Genomic DNA, 14,738 nt, shown 5'->3' with positions numbered 1-14,738 from the left:
TGAGCAGTAATTCTGGCAGGGCACTGGGGCGCTGCACTAGTTACCTCTCCTCCTTTGTTTCTTCCCAGTTCATCTCTGTTACAAGAGGAAGTCTCATTTTCTAATGTAATGACTGCTATTAAAATCAGTTAAATGCCTTTCATGAGCTCGGTGGTATATCTTCTACATATTTTTAGATATGAATGAGCCATGGATGCAAGTTCCAGCATTTGTATGCATCTATTGGGTCTCCAGCATATAATATCAATTATAGTAATGACAGATATTTATTTAGGACTTTGAACCCGGCAGGATCCTAAGATGATTTACACATTTTATACATTCAGGATGAAATGTTTTGTTTACCACTAACTTGCAGCCGCCTCACCTTATGTGCCAAGTACCATGTCACCACCAACTGCCTCTCCTGTATGGAAAATGGAGGCCCTTCTGTCTGACAAAGGCGAACTTTTTGGTAGGCAGGAGGCAAGAACTCAGCTTAATATCTTGACAGGGCACAGCAGAGAAAGCCCCAGGCTAGGCATTTATGGTAAATAAAGCAGTTTGCACATATTAATTTTATAAAGCATTTTTGCTCTTCCCTCCAATGCTGCACATCTGTGAAGTATCAAGGGAGTGACTGAGTTGGGGTGTGAGAAGGGGGAGTGGGTTCTGATTTATTTCTTGCTGCTCAGTGGAATAAAGACCCACAGCATGTTTTCCATTTACACACATTTAAGAATTTAGAGGCTGCTTAGAATGAGAGAGCGGTTATATTTCACCAAGAGACATCATAAAAGCTTTCTCCAGTTTGAAACACAAAAAAATCAGATCCCATAGATAGCTATTTTTTCTCAGGTACAAGGAACCAAATGTGATTAATGCCTTTTTCAAGGGCCGGAGTCTCCTTTCCTGGATGGCCAGAGAACTCGCCGAGGGATCCTCCCAGCTGCCCTGGTCTGTGTTCTTCGCAGGGAGGGAGGGAGACTCCTCCGCCGGTGGGCTGTGTGGACCTCTGGCGTGGAGGTTCCCCATCTAAGTTCAGAAAGCTGATTTATCTTTGATTCGGGGTTTTTAAATTAGCCTTGTTTAAAATCGTCTATCTCTTTCCAAGGGCAGCTTTCCTTTTAGCCAAGCTTCACATTACACAGTGTATATAAATTTCAGCTGAGTTGTTTTCCAGATTCAAGAGTCTGAAATGTTGAAGCCCATGTTTATCACCATCCGAGCTGAGTTGTAGCAAGCTTGTGCTTGTCAGACAGTGGTTCTGAGCCTGATTCAGGCCTTCTGCTTTATTGGTTCTTGTTGAATGTTGAAGAATGATGATTTTGTTGGAGAGAAACTCAGTGTTTAAACCCACTCCCTCCTTAACTTAGCTAGCTGGACTCATGAGGGGTCACAGTCATCAAAAAACTCCATTAAGTGAGAAGAAATCATCAGGAAAATGTGGAAAATATATTGAAGAAGGAAAAGATGCCTTTTGCCGAACTTAAAACTCAAGTGGAAGGACAGTGCTTGTGACCTTTCCACCCATCCTGGTGAAGAAATGCTGCAGAACATTCCAGAATATGAGGGACACTCACCAGGAAGAAACTGTAAGCTGGATGCATTTAGAGAATGAGCAGGCAAAAACAGACGCTTAGTGAGCAAGGCTAACCACCCGGCGTGGTGAAACAGGTTTCCCGCACAGGCTGTCTTGCTCCCAGCGTGGAAAGGGCTTCAGCTGCTGCTTTCAGCGGGTGCTGACACGGGGATTCCCTTACTCTTATGATTCACTGCTGTTTCCACAGGCTTAGCTGCCACGCAGCAGGTTTCATGGAGGTGTGACGTGCTGAGACACTGGAGATGGGTCCATTGCCACTGGGGACCACTGAACAGAGGCAAATATCAATCTCATTTTCAAATGTTTATTTTGTTTGACTCATGTAAGAATGCATTTCAATGGTCTAATTTGGCAATCTGGTTTTCCAGGTAGTAAGATGAACAAACAAAAACCTCTAGCAATGATTACTACGCCCCCTCCTCCCCCCACCAACCCCTGGTTCCATAATTTTCCGGCAATATATGAGCAGATATGGGAGGATAAAGGGATTTATTTATCAAATACAAAATGTTTTTGGTTCTGAAAAATTTTTCTAGAAATTGAATAATTGCATTTCCCAATTTTTTTTTCTTTCTCAAATGCAAACAAATAGCCTGGAAAAAATTTAAAAATTTGGGAAAAATAGTGACCTGGTTTTGGATACTGAAGCAAATAGTTTCACCTAAAGTGAAATTAAAATACAGGGCAATAAATTTCCTGCAGGTCTTCACAGGATTATACTGTTGATCAAAATTGTCATCTGTAGGTGAAGAGGTACACTTAATTTCTTATGTTTATTTTTTTCACTCTGAAAAATTAGTATTCCCATTGTTTCCATAGATTATTATATTACACTCATGAATCAATCAAATGTTAAAAAAGTGCTTTGGATAGCAGGCTTCTCTAAGTTTAAGGAGTTATTGTCAAGGCATTAAATAATAATTCACATGCCCATAAAATTGGCAAAGTGGAATTTTGGCTGTAAACAGAATCTGCCATCCTGAACCCTTTTGACAGGCTTCATGAGACTCTGAGAATACACATGGAATTAGAGAATGATGGCGCTGGATATGAACTTACGAGCATCTGGCTTAATGGAGGGGAGACAGATCCAGCGAGGTTGAGCAGGCAGCTAGTGAGAGATGGAGCTAGTCTTCAGGTATCCATTTGTAATTGCAGTTCTTCCAAGGACTTCTAGGAGTGTCAGCTATAAAAGTAACACTGATCTTAGTGATTCTCTTGCTATTTTTGTGACCTTCTTTGTAATAATCCTTTAGAGTTTCTTTAGGGAAAAGAGTGGTCAAGCTTCGGAACTAGGGTTTTGTGGTCATTTTTGAATGTTAACTTTTACCCAAGTAGGAGCAGGACAGCCTAAGAAAGAAATTCCACTGAGAAGCCCTCTGCACTTGCCCCAGCCCTAAACCTTCCTAAGAAATGTGAGCAGTAGAGGACTTCTAAGGTACTCTTCAACTCAGAAGTCTAAGATTCCATGCAGGGCAATGCTATTTGCCAAAATGCTTTACTTAGGGGTCACATATGTAACAGTCTTCCCAATTCTTGCCCCTCATCCACTAAATCTAGTCTTGCTTTCAACCACCTAGGATATCCATCTATGATTCTTTTGTGTATCTAATGAAAGGTCAAATGATTTGGCCAGGACTGGAAAATACAATATAGTTTAAATAATTCTCTGCATACTTTTGGGTACACATTCTGAATTTTAAAAATAGGGATATTATAAAATTGCTTTAGCATAACTGCTAAGACTCAGATAAAGGAAATAAGAAAAACTAAAAACATTGAAATTTTCTTATGCTTCAATGCACTTATATATATATTTGAACTCTGGATATTTTTTTCCATAGACCTGTAATTTTTTGCTGTGAGCTGAAAACAACACCTAAGAAGGCAACAGATGAAAGTCTGCTGAAAAAATTTCTAATTCCTATGACACCTAAGAATTCTCAGAAGATTACATAAACACATGTTTGTTTTTATCATGAAATATTTGACATTTTGACCACTTCATGTTTGGATATTATTGAGGTCACGTCAGATTACACATTGAGAGGCCTAGAACTGATATATCAACAAGACATCTGATAGTCACATGAAAATAGGAAAACAGAGTGAAAATGCAAACGTTTTCAAATTTTCTCTTATCCTACGCTGTACTGAGGTTGCCTCCTCTACCTGATTATGTACATTAATACAAATAGCTTCATTGACATTTCAGAAACTCAGTTCAGCGGTACAGATATCATCCAAAAAAGAGACAATGAGCAACAATGCATCAGATTCACAATAAATCTATGTGAGACTTTAAATTTTAGGAAATAGCTGTATTTATTTTTATTGTGTTTTTATGAGGAGCCTTTGGAAAAGCTCGTTCCATGATCTGATGTTTATGGTCAATTCAATCTTTCTTTGAAGATGAGCTACACCCATAAAATAAGCCATGACTCATTCAAATGCTTATGACTACACGATGCTCACTTGTAAGGTTTGAATCTTTACAACTGTATGGACACACCTCTTCTTGACAAGCCTGAGGTGCCGGGGCTCGGTATAGATGTAAGTATGTGTCACTACAGGCTCAGGAATAAGCATGCTCTTCCATTATCCCGGCTGACCTCAGTGTCTCTGGCTATATAGACTAGTCTGTCCGCTGTGAATATTAATCATCTTGGCTTTAAACCTGAGAATCTTTTAAAAGAGACGCTTCCCACTCCTCAACAATAACAAACAGTTTAACATTGTGTTTAGCAACTTGTCAGCTACTCCACCTCTGTCAAAGACATCTCTTTGGTGATTATATCTCAATCATGGCTGGACCACTTCGCAATATGCATCATATAGAAGTGAGGTGTCCACAAAGTAAGTTAATAGCATTTTGTAATGTGAAGAAAAAATCAAAATTAAGAGAGATGAGAGCGAGAGCGAGGGAGAGGAAAAAAATAAATAAAAGAAGGTTATAGGTAACACTCCTTGGGCACTACCAGAAGCTTCTACAAACTTCATACAGATCAACTCATTTGATCCTTGTCACAACCTCATGAGACAGCTGCTATTATTATCTTCATTTGTTTGATGAGGAAGTGGAAGTACAAGTAAGCACAGATTTAGGATTTGAACTCGGGCAGTCTGACACCAAAGCAGAACCTTTAAATTTCTATGGCCTATTTCCTCTCAACATAAAAACTGCTGATTGTTCTTTTGGAAACAGTTATAACACAAAATAAATTTGGGTTTGAATTTTCTATCTGCTTAGGCATTGTACTACAAAATGCTTAGACAGCTTATTGAACACTGAAATATTTCATCAGTCATTTGATTGTGAATCCATGAAATGGAGCTATTCATTTGTTTGGTGATGGGTGGAAGGAACTGACAAGTAGTTTTCACTCAATGGGTAAAGTGAGTGTCATGTGAAATCGCATAATGGTTAAGAAATGTATCTATTTTTTTGGGTTCAGTTGGCTTCTTTTGATCAAGTCTTATTCTTCATCACTTTCCTAATTTTATTTTAGAGTTTCATGCAGATGTGCCCAGCCTTCGTAAATGTCAAGGCATTAGCCAGCAAATATTAATTGATTAAACGTTCACTTCCCTTCCTGATGTACATGTCTAGAGACTAGAATCTTGTGGGTGCTTTACTGAGGGCTGATCAGTAGAATTAGTCATTCAGCCAAAAGTAAAGGGTAAAGTGTGAATATAAAGTGTATAATGTTTTATCCACAGACCACTGGAAAAAAAATGGTTTGGTTTTGATAGTCTGTTCCTGTGAGGTTAGCAGAGCAAAAAAAGAAGATTAGAAGATTTCATTGTTTTGTATGAAATTATTTCTAGGTATCACTATTTGAGTACTATGTCAACTATGGTAGAAATCTGTTGTTTTCCTGCTTGGCATCCAGGCTATACATTGGTAGAATCTCCTCTCCACTAGTCTCAGCTATGTGAACCTAGTAGAGTTGACTCTGTTTCCAATTCTAGAGGCAGAGCATATAGCCAATGCCTAAGCCAAACAACAAATCACATTCCTCTAACACTTGTAATTAATTTGAGTGTGTCCTAAGCAGTTCATTAGGGCATTTGAGGTGTACATGGATTTAGGAGGATATAGCCATGGGAGCTTCTGGCCGTCAGTCTGAAGCCATAAGACTGGACCCAGTATTGAGGATATCAAGTTGAGAAATGAGAACAAAAAATTCAGCAACAAACAGTTACAGATCAAACCATCGAAGCTCTGGCTCATTCCTTGCTTGAATCCAGAATACCTTGTCTTGTTTGATTATAAGAGCCAGATAAAAGCAGATTTCTTTTTTTTTTTTTAAGCAATTTTGAAATGTGGTTTCAATGATTTGCAATGGAAAGAACCCTAAATAAAAAAATGAAGTGGAAAAGGAAACAAGTAAAAAAGCTTCTTAAAATATATTTAACTTTCCTATTGGGATATTAAGGTGTTAAAGTTAGGTGAGACAATTTGAAATCATCTTCATCAGTGCTTTTTTGTTGTTGTTGTCATTGTGTTTTAGCCAGCACACTGGGCCTAGCAGAATCTCCCCCTTTTAAGCTGCCACCGATATACTTGACAGTACCTGCTGAAGTGGTCATCCTAGAAGGCCACGCTGGGTCCCTGTGATGTTGAGCTTCTGTCACATCTCCGGGACCTGAAAAGGGGTAAGTAAATCTAGAGGTTAAACTGAGCCAAATGTTTTATCTCATTTGAGTATTTGCACTATAAGACAGGATTACAACCAGAGAATGAGGAGCACTTGAACTGTAGGTCATGTTGAGTCTGGAGGTAATTTTCAGCTGTGTGCAAATTGACTAGTGAGAAGAAAAAGCAAATTTTAGGTCAGGAATAGGAGACTTCAATTGACATACAAACAAACAAAAAAAAAAAAGAAAAAGAAAAAGAGAGAGAGGCGGGAGAGAGCAAGAGAGATGAGAAGACATAAGATTCTACAACAAATAAAAGAATGATCTAAGTTTCTGACTTGCCAGTTTCACTCCTTCTGTAACTTGACTGAGAGTCTTGTCCAGTCATTCATTCATTCACTTGTTTATTTATTTACTTAACAGACAACATTGAGTCATCTCTTTTGGGACTCTGTGTTGTACTATATTCTAGGTTCTACAGAATCAGTGGTAAACAAGACAGATGAATGTCCTGCCTTTATCAGGGAGCTTATAATTTAAAAGAGAAAATTGAAAGACAGAAAGAAGGTAAGGAGGGAGGGAAGGAGCAAGGAAGTGAGGAAGAATTGAAGGAAAACTTACATATATATGGTGAGAGAAAGAGTGAGAGCATTAGAAGTGCTTTGAAGAAAATGGTAGACGTGGCAAAGGATAGAGTGGTCCAGACAGGCTTGTGAGACTAATGTTATTTTTATCAGTTGACCAAGGTTTGAGTCTCTAAGGTGACAGTGACAATTGAAGGCAGTGAGAAAGCAAGCTACTCTGATGGCTGGACAAAGAGTTCCTAGGAGAGAGCAGAAAATGCCAAGATGGGAACAAAGGTGGTGCTGGGGAACAGCAAGAATGTCAGTGTGGCTGGAGCAGAGTAAGCCGGGAGGAGACTGGGAGAACTGGAGATCAGAGTGATATGTAGAGGAGAGAGTCTGCAGGGCCTTGAAGGCCATGCTAAGGACATTGTGAACAGGTGAACTGGAAGTGCTTGTGTTTTCCAACAGTGTAGTCCAATAACTGTTACTATTTACTTAGAGCTAGCTGGAGTAGATTTGTTTCTTGAAAACAAGCAACCCATGACTAGAATAGTTATAGAACATTTTTCACAAAAATATTTTTTCCTAATTCAGTATCATGTAAAACCCTTTCCATATAAAAAAGATGAGAGCAGTGCCATTGCTGAAAATTATTTTAAAAGTTCACATTTGTAACATCTGATCACTCTAAAGCTGAATTAATGAGAAAAATGACACTGTTTTAATGAACCAAAAAATGTGAACTCTGGGTTATAGATGATAAATGCAGTCTCAACCTTTAATCTTATTTTTGTATTTTGCACTGCTAGCCCAATATTGAAAAAAAATTCCAATTCACACCAATAAATAGGTGCAAATGATAAACGACTTTAACAGCTCACCTTAAAATCTCAGGATTTTCTTCAAATAAACTGACCTGGAAACTTGAAAGTGGAGCAATGGTTAATTCTCTTTAAAAAATTTGGATTCTTATCAATATCTAACATATTTGTATTCTTTATAGAGAAGATAATATAAGGGAGGCTATAAAGTTACCAAAAAACTTAACAAAGAAGATGATTAAACTACTTATATTATGGTATGACAACATATGTGTTAGGCTTCTTTGTTACTACATAGCTGGCTGTTCCATTGTGGCTCCGGCAGAGTTTGGGCTGCCATGAACAGAGTGCAGCCTGTTGCAGTAGGTACTTCCTCGAATCATTTTCCACAAAGTGCATATAGGAAGGGACAAATTTATTGAAAGGCCAGGTCAGAATGACTACCTACTCTATCAATAATCCAATTTTAAGAAGTTCAAATGTATGCCCGGAGATCATTATGAGGTCTATACAAACATTTGTTAACCTGCATGCATAAATGATCAGGTTGGTAGATAGTTTCCAATGGGCTAAAATTTGGTATAAAACATTATTTAACTGTGCTATTTGCTTTGTTACATTTTTAAAAGTTTTTAAATTATTTGAAAAATTATGGTTTTAAATATAAATTTTGCAAAACCCAAAGCTTCTCAGGAATTCCAGCGGTACCTGAACAATTCTTTAAAAATGATGAATCAAATTAGCCCTCAACATCACAGACTATGAAATTTAAGCCCTGTGAGGAAACCTGGAAAGACAGAGGAGGTCTAAGATGAGAACACACGTCCCCTTGTCTCGCAGCTTGTGACTCTTTTCACTTGGCACACTGCTAAATTTTTTTCTTAGGACCAAATAATGAAAGCATGTCAAAATTTTTGACCTGGTAAGCTTAATTTTCAGGTCTTCCAATAGAGTTTATGAAACATACTGTAATATCTTTACAGTTATTTCTATAGCGTCTGTAAAAGGATGTTAAAATCCAGAATAAACTTCTAGTTGCTAGAAGTAGCTGATATTAGAATAATTTTGTAGTAGGAAAAAAAGCCAAAACCCCCCATATCTCTTTTACACCCAACTGGATACCTGTTTCTGAAATGAGACATACTGGTCCATCTCATCTGCGAGTGTGTAATCTCCAGGGAGTCAGGGGTCCTCTGTCTTGTTTTCTTTGGAATCACCAGTATGTCTCATTCCAGAACAGTGTGTGGCACACAGTAGGTGTTCAATAAGTTTCTGCCGATGTTTTAGCAAAGTAGCCAGAGAAATCAGCTCAGGACTTAATTCCAAGTGGCCTTTGCTTAGGTAGAATTCATAAATGAAAAGTTATAAGGGCCAATTTATTGGAGGTCAAAGTTCTTACAGTATTATCATTTAGTGTGTAGATTCAGATCTTAAAGTCGTTTCCTATCCAACTTTAAAGAGCTGAGAGACCATTTTTATCCCTAACACCGCTAAAGTTTTTCAAGTTTTCTAATTCAGGTGTGATGAAACTGCATTGTGAATGGCCAATCCTGATTTTAATAGTGTCTCCATTTCACTTAGGAGTGTTATTCTGAAACTTTAGCTATTCATGGCTTATATCCTAAATACGGAGAGACAGTAGACTCTGATTTGTCTCAGCTGCTTGTGGTTGGCACGGATGTGCAGGTATACAAATGCTGGCCCATTTTCAGTGGATGTCATTGGTAACCTCAGTTTCATTTATTCAGCTTAGTTTGTTTGCATTCCTTGGAATCTGGGTGTGTGTTGTAAAAACTAAAGATGGGGAAAATTATAGAATCAAAACTCTATTTGTATGTTAATTATATCCAGCTGCTATTCCAAGTTTTTGTCCTGTTCAAAACCTGTCTCTCCTGTCTCCTCCCCCCACCTCTCTCTTTTAAATAAGAACCTGTCTTTTAAGACTCTTTGTTTGGTATTATGGATATCACTGATTTAGTGTGCAATTTACTTTGCCCCTGAGATTAGCTCCTCTCTTTCTTCCTTATTCCTGGGCTGCCACTCCTCGTCCTAACAATGGTCCTTTATTCCTTCATGCCAACGCCTTACTGTTGTGCTCATGTGCTGGATCATTGCCAAGGGTGAAACTCTGAAAACTTTATGGAAGTGCTGACGCCAGTAAAGTTCCAAATGGAAGAACATAATAAGAATATGATCTTAAGTTTCTAGGAACTGTTCAGTCTCATGACACTGATAAGAGTTTTCCTCAATGGCTTCCTTTAATGGAGTGGCCACTACTCCTCTGTTGAATGATTGCATCTGAATTGTGGGAAAGTTTTGGGAAAATGACAAACAGGATGTAAGTATCGTTGCTCTTTGGAAAAAGACCATTTTGTGGGTTGAACTGTGTCCCCATAAAAGATGTGTTTAAGTCCTAACCCTGGGTACCTAAGAATGTGACCTTAATATGTAAATAGGGTCTCTGAAGATGTAATTAAGTTAAAATGAAGTCATGCTCAGTTAAGGTGGGTTCTAATCAAGAGATACAGAGACAGACACAACAGGGAGAACTCTTGTAATGACAAGAGGATTGGAGTGGTTTGTTTAGGAACCAAGAACAACGTAAAGGATTTCCGGCAACACCAAAAGATAAGACAAAGGCCTGGAACAGATGCTCCCCTAAAGCCTTAGAAAGAACATGACCATACTGACCTCTTTTTTGGACTTCTGGCCTCCAGAACTGCAACAATAAATTTCTCTTATTTTTTGTGGTAATTTGTTATGGTAGGCTGAGGAAATGAATACATTCATGAAGTTAAAAATGTGGATGACCTGAAGAGAATGAATTTGAGTTGTTTCAGTCATTATATTCTGATCTCTTTCCCAATAAAACTTTTGAATAAGTTTCACAAACCATATATATATATATATTTTATGTTTTCTGCTTTCTTCCTCTATTATCTGGCAGAAGCCTCTCCCTATCTCCCACTTAGCTGAGGTCCTTGGCCCCCTTCCAGTGCCCTCTGGGAGCTGCCTTTTCATTCCTGACCACTCTCTCCCTTGGCGATGCCTGAGCTTAGTACGGCACACTCAGGATGGCTCCTGTGACTCCCTTTCTTCCTCCTCTCCTCCTCTCCTTACTAAACAGTCTTGCCTAGTGTCACATTCTTTCAGAACCTTGAGTCTTGCCAGGAAACATGTGATCCGGTCTGCCAAGTAAATATTGGGTCACTGCATAAGTGACCATTGCTGAGTTAAGATGTAAGGTCTCATAAGCAATGTGTTTGTTTTAATAGAGTCAATCTTCAGGCATAACTTGGGCAGAAAAAATAAGGCAAGAAGGGGAAATTTCACAATCGGGAGGGTGTGGGTGACAGGGAGGCCAGATATCTTGGGGCAAACACACCTGTCATGTCCTTTGGGTTGTATCACATGGCCAACCGCCTACTGTCCCCCCGTCTTTGAACTCTGCTGGTGGGAGTTCGAGTACTGTCCCAAGGGCAGGCTACAGGAAGAAGCGCCCAAGAGCCTAAATTGAGCACACTCAGATAATTGCCTCCTGAGTAGGAAAGGCTTAAAGTCTGTTCACAGTCCTTGGGCTGTTTTTATTTTACTTTCTCTGTAATTGGAGATTTTTTTTAAAAAACACAAAATTCCTCTTTCGTGAGGTGCTTCCCTCTACCACGAAATGATACGAATGAAAGCATGATATATGTAACAATGACATATGAAGTCTCCTGCTGCCGCTGCCACCGTTACACTCCAGACCTCTTAATTCATCAAACATCCAAATAAAGAGTTACTAAGTCTCGTTAGTACTGTAGTGTATGTATATACCCCAAACATTTCGGGGTTCGTATGTATACACCTCAATAATTTTGGGGTGTGTGTGTATACACACATACACCCATACACAAATATATACATATATTATTATACTTCAGTGCTACTAAATAATCATTTGTCTGTAATTTTATACTTTGATTCAAGTTTTGACTGACTTGAAAGAGCAATTAAGATTTTTTTTCCGCCATTGTACAGTCACAGCCCAATTCAAAGGCTAGATGCCCAAAGCTAATTGCATATCTACTGTGACTTAGTCTTACACAACTTTGCATTTTTCACTCTGTTTTCTGGGGTCCAGGTGATTGAATATCTGTCTTCTCTCATTGAGCACCTACTCAGGAAACGGCTCCATGAAGGTAATGCCTCTGCAACAAGATTTAAATAATGACAACTCCTACTGATTTTCTGCCACGGTAAATAGCTGTAAGTACTTTTTGAAATAATAATGCTGGACTAAGTGTTCATCCTCAGTTAATCAATGTGAAAATATCCTAGAACTCATTCAGGTCTAAAAATCCAGAAGGTATCAATCTTGAAAGGTTTTTTTTTTCAGGTAAAATGCAAATTTCCTTCTATTTCTGTCATGGCCGACAGGATTCCTAAGGCTATTACCAACAAGCCATTGTTTATTGACAGATAAAACCAGAGTCTTCGATAAGGGAATCTGGAGCCCGGAGGTTTGAGTTCAAATTCCAGCTCCTCTATTCCAAAGCAAGGTGCCTTTGGGCAAATTACTGAACTTCTTTTTCCTTGATGTCCTTATTCGTAAAATGGAGACAATAATAGTACTTACCTCATGTGGTTGTTGTGATGATTGAGTGAGTTCACACAGATGAAGCGCTTAGCATGGTGTCTGGCACTTAGGAAGCACTTAGTAAGTGGTAGCTATTATTTTTATTAGTAGTGTGAATTTTTCTTGATTTAAAAGGAACTACCCCTTCAGATTCCTAGGTGAAGCTGGAACTTTGGTCAAGTGGATTTTTCCTGCTGAAAAGGAAGGCTCCTTCTTGCAAATGAGGGCTTATAGGAAGACATCTTTAGGGCATAGAAAAGTGTGGCAGAGAGCAAAGTGGGCAAAAGCTGAGTGGCTGAGGAGGACCGTGCAGCGGCAGCAAAGAAGGGGTTTCTCTTCCATCAGTAATGGCCTGAACTGATCTCCGACTGCTCCTGAGTCGCTGGCTGCATCAGATGTGCATAGGGTAATATCAAGATCAATGCTTTAGGCAAGCAACTGGCTGTGGGAAGCAAGTGGATTAGAAAACATTTGGCAAAGTTCAGGTATTTGCTAATATATTGTCTTACAGAATGCCAAAACCAGGCCAACAAACAAAAGGATTATCCAAAAAGTGACGTTTGTTACCAAGTTGGAGACGAGCCCAGGTTCAGGAGAGGAAATCAGGTCAGAGTGCAGGGAGGCCGAGTCAGGAGACCAGTCCTGTGCAGAAATGAGATTGCTGTGGAATTGTATCTCACCAGGCCATGAGATTCAAAACGCCACATTTGTAAAAATTACACAAAATTACCCTTAAAAATTCCTTTTATCCTTCATAAAGTTTAGTATAGGTGGTTTGATGCATACAACCCTACATAGTATATGTAAAATACATAAAAAATTCAACAGTATCTGAAAATTAGTATAAATACAAAATATAATTTTATAGCCTTTTATAATATTTAAAACGGAATCCTGAGCATGGATACTTGAATTCATGTAAGTTAAATGCACCTAACATTCTTAAAGCTGTGGTCAGGCCCTGGGCTAATTTCTATTCTCTGGGCTCCAAGTTCTACCATTTTTTCTTAACCTGCATACTTCTTCATGCATATTGAGACCTAAAGACTAATGTTTTTGTTACTGTTTTTGTTTTTGCAGCCCCCTCCACCCCCAAGAAGAAAGGCAGTTGGTAAAAAGTGATATAACATGTGCGTACTTTGTTCTCCAAGGTTTTAAATATTCTAGGCAGTTGAATATCAGTTTTAACAAAGGTGCCTCTAGGAAAGTAAAAACAGAAATTCTTGCATCCATGTCTATTTCTAAGAGGGATTGGCAGGGTTTCCACATTTTAGGAGATTAGCAGAAACAAAAAAAATCACATGTGCCATCACTTTAATATAGGTCACCGAAATGACGGAGAATTTCTGCTCAAACCTTCTTGGATGCTTACTTCCTAGTGAGAATAGAGATTGTTTATACAGAAAAAGCTTTAAATATTGAATGAGAAACCAAATGACTGTGGTGTGACTGAGAGGATATCAGGGAATCCTTTGCCCCCATACCTGGTCTATAATAAATATAGAATTTTATTGTGAGTGATTTTTTTGTTTCAAGGCTAGTCCTGCTTTGGTGGGGTAACACATTACACTTAACAGTAACTATGCTACAGACAAGGTAGACAAACCTCCATTTCTTCTTACTGGATGATGTAAACCTGAGTTTCCAACCTCCCTTGTAGTTAGGTTTGGACTAAAGGAATGTCAGTGAAGGGATGCCTACCACTTCCAGGTCTGGACTTAAAATTCCCTGCCTGATCTTCCAATGTCTCATTCTGTCATTACAAAATGGAAGCAGCCTGAACCCTCATTTGGAGGGAAGCCTCCTAGGAGACCTTCCCCCTCACATCAGACTGTACACATAACAAATATACCTTTTCATTGTTAAGCCTTTGGGATTTTGAGGTTGTTTGTTATAGTAGCTAAGGTTATTTATTCAAATAGAGACATTTATATCAGAAGTAAAGTACTTCCATTAAAAAAAAATATATATATATGTATTAGTCAGCATTGAATTAACTGTTGAGAAATAAGTAGTGGGGAAAATGACACTGGAGTCTGGGAAGAAGGCTGTCCCTGTGACACAGTGGCAAAATATTTAGTACAACTGTTACCTGCAATAAATTGGAGGTTGGAACAAGTCCCTATTCAGCCTGCAGCTTTAAGGGTAATGGTTGAAATGAATCAGAGCATCAGTATGGGCCAGCTATTATAGGCTGTATTTTCCAAAGTATTACAAAAAGAGATGGGCTCAGGAAAGAACTGGCTGGTTTACAAACATAAATGAAAGGGAATAGATGGAGTCCAGAACTGTTTGGTTGAAAAAGCTGTTTCTAAATCCTAAACAGGAGAAGTTAGGTTGAAAAAATTGTTAGTTGAATCAAGCAACTCAAGGCAAAAATCAGATTAAGGGAGTGTGCCTCCCTTAGCTGACCATCACCTAATTCCGGCTGGTGGTTTACTGATAAGGAAGATTACCTCATCCTCCAGGTTGCAGATAGCCTCAAGATAGCCATCATTAAATTGGAAGAG

The 14,738-nt window shown here is 38.7% G+C and overlaps 1 long non-coding RNA gene across 1 annotated transcript; it reads right to left on the bottom strand.

Annotated features, from left to right (window-relative positions):
• Positions 1–1,340: 1,340 nt before the first annotated feature.
• On the bottom strand, positions 1,341–6,274 carry LOC141575262 (uncharacterized). Its single transcript, XR_012502725.1, has 3 exons — positions 6,160–6,274; positions 2,642–2,768; positions 1,341–1,849 (listed from the first exon to the last, which is right to left on the bottom strand). It is a non-coding gene; the product is annotated as an uncharacterized LOC141575262 (long non-coding RNA).
• Between the last annotated feature and the right edge of the window lie 8,464 nt (positions 6,275–14,738).

Source organism: Camelus bactrianus, chromosome 3 (assembly GCF_048773025.1).
Source record: "Camelus bactrianus isolate YW-2024 breed Bactrian camel chromosome 3, ASM4877302v1, whole genome shotgun sequence".
In the NCBI taxonomy this organism is placed as follows: domain Eukaryota; kingdom Metazoa; phylum Chordata; class Mammalia; order Artiodactyla; family Camelidae; genus Camelus; species Camelus bactrianus.
This window is presented reverse-complemented; position numbering and strand designations above follow the sequence as displayed.